At 43.2% G+C, this 2,607-nt stretch overlaps 1 long non-coding RNA gene across 1 annotated transcript in view; it reads left to right on the top strand.

The window, feature by feature from the left end:
• Positions 1 to 724: 724 nt before the first annotated feature.
• Positions 725 to 2,607, top strand: part of LOC109299445 — an 8,218-nt gene continuing 6,335 nt past the window's right edge. The window contains exons 1-2 of the long non-coding RNA XR_002097849.1: positions 725 to 738; positions 2,473 to 2,476. This is a non-coding gene — a long non-coding RNA (uncharacterized LOC109299445). The remainder of the gene's footprint in view (positions 739 to 2,472; positions 2,477 to 2,607) is intronic.

Here is a 2,607-nt window from a genome sequence, read left to right as displayed (position 1 = left end):
GCTAACCTTTGGTGGATTTGTATTACTCTCACTCCAGACTAAAGACTGAATGGGAGGTGCATTTGTATCCATGTCCAGGACAACAGAAACAAAGAAATTATTTAAGAGCTCCATGTTAGAGGCCTCTGTCATCTTAGGATCCAGAACTCTGAATCCCCATGGGAAGGGAATGTGCCTAGTTGGTGACAGTGGTCCCACGCTCCACCTTTTGTATAATTGTCTAGTGGTCAGAGGACTCCCACAGAGAGAGGGGGAAACCTGGGTTTGAGGCCTTTTCAGCCTCATGGGATTCAAACCATGTGTCCTGCTCCCCAGAAAAAAGTCCTAATAATCAGATAAAGGAATATTTAGGGTGGTAGGTACCCTTTACCTGTTGAAGCTGGGTCCATTATTGCCACACCAATGGCATTTGTGAATGAGTGACTGTGGCTGCTGTTCTTGGTGCTGAATTAAATGGTGCTAATGCATGTTATCTATACTCAGAACACGTAGGAGACTACCTCTTCAGGGGGCATGGGTGCTGATATGAATCACAGGGGACCTTTGGAAGGATGTAGGGGAGCTATATGGATAGCATGGAAATATGTGTGAAAGCCCAAGTTTAGGTGCCTCCTCAGCGCTGTAGCTGCTGGAGAGGAGTGTTTTGGATTACAGAATCATAGAAAATTATGGTTGGAAGGGACCTCAGGAGGTCACCTAGTCTAACCCCCTGCTCAAAGCAGGACCAGCCCCTGCTTTGTCTAACTGGGTCTTAAAACCCTTCAAGGATGGAGCTTCCACCACCTTTCTGGGTAACCTGTTCCTGTGTTTTATTACCCTCCTAGTGAGAAAATTCTTCTTAATATCTAACCTAAACTTCCCTGGCTGCAACTTGAGACTGTTGTTCCTTATTTTGTCTTCTGCCACCACTGAGAATAGTCCAGGTCCATCCTCTTTTGAATCCCCCTTCAGGTTGTTGAAGGCTGCTATTAAATCCCATCTTTGTCTTTTCTTCTCTAAACTAAATAAGCCCAGTTCCCTCAGCCTTTCCTCATAAGTGCCCCAGCCCCTTAACCATTTTTGCCCTCATCTGGACTCTCTACAATTTATCCACATCCTTTCTGTAGTGGGGGGCCCAAAACTGAAGACAGAACTCCAGATGTAGCCTTACCAATGCTGAATAGAGTGGAATAATCACTTCCCTTGACCTGCTGGCAACACACCTACCAATGCAGCCCAGTATGCCATTAGTCTGCTTTGCAACAAGGGCACACTGTTGGCTCTTATTCAGCTTACTGTCCACTATAACACCCAGGTCCTTTTCTGCAGAGCTGCTTCCCAGCTAGTCAGCCCCAGCCTGTACTGGTGCATGGGATTGTTCCCTCTTAAGTGCAGGACTTTGCACTTGTTCTTGTTGAACTGCATGAAATTTCTTTTGTCCCAATCCTCCAATATGTCTAGGCCTCTCTGAATCCTAGCCCTACCCTCCAGCAGCCCTACTACTCCCTGCAGCTTGGTGTCATCCGCAAACTTGCTGAGGGTTCATTCTATGCCATCTTCAAGGTGATTGATGATGATATTTAACAAAACCAGCCCCAGGACTGATCCATGGGGCACTGCACTTGATACTGAATCACTTTTTGTTATGTAGGTTAACTAAACTCTGTTTGAGCTAGGTACCTAAATGGGACTTAAGGAATCTGAATGTTGTATCAAGTCTTAAGCCAAACTTGTCATTGCAAGGGAAACTGGGTGGAAATCTAGAGGTTAGATTAGACAACCCTGTGGTCTCTTTTGAGCTTAAAGAGCTATGAATCAAATGGTGCTTGGCTGAAGCTGTATGATAATCTTGTGGAATGAATCATGGTAACAGTTTGGCCCTAGGAAAACCCCCCATATGCATACAGGAACCCCCCCCCCCCACACTTTTAATTGTCTTTGAAATATATTTAAAAATCTGTTAACCTGTTCCAGCCCTGGTTACAAAGCTTAAAGTGATGTTGGAAAGAAACTAAAGAAGCTAAGGAGAGGTATAAGGATAAGTATCAAATTATCAGTATAAGAATGATTGTGCTAATGTCTGTGCTAAGCCTTCAAGCATACCCTGTGGGAACTGCATGTTTACAGAGCCTCAAATGGGCTCAGTTCTAGCTAGGTGCTTATGAGCTTTATAAAATTGCGCTGCTGTCTTTTCTGACAAGCCTAATGCCTGAGCACTTATTAAATATTACAGAGGGATTTCCATGGAGGAGTTTGAAGGTAAGAGGGGAAAAAGAAGGTGGATGTGGGATAAGCTGAGGATAGAGACTTGCACCAATGTTCACCTTTTTGGCTGCTGCTTCAGAGCTGATCCACCTTACTTAAAAATATGCTTAACAGAACAATGCTGTGTCAAAACAAGTAACCTTATCTAATGTTCTGCAAACTTCTCTTCCCCTTTTTCTTGTCCACTTTAAGTTATAAAATTTTCTTTTCTTTATCTGTAAGATAAAGATAGGTCTTGTGGTATATAAATACATACCACTAAGTTCCCTCACATACTGGCCTGCTAAATATAGATGTTCTCATGCTTATTTATTTCTACAGCTAATATTATTCCTAAGTTAAAATGCTTGTTAAATTGCAGGG

The sequence above is a fragment of the Gavialis gangeticus genome, unplaced genomic scaffold, assembly GCF_001723915.1.
Source record: "Gavialis gangeticus isolate Ggan-Ray unplaced genomic scaffold, GavGan_comp1, whole genome shotgun sequence".
NCBI classification, from domain to species: Eukaryota; Metazoa; Chordata; order Crocodylia; family Gavialidae; genus Gavialis; species Gavialis gangeticus.
Note: the sequence above shows the minus strand (reverse complement) of the source record. Positions and strands in the feature narration are given on the sequence as shown.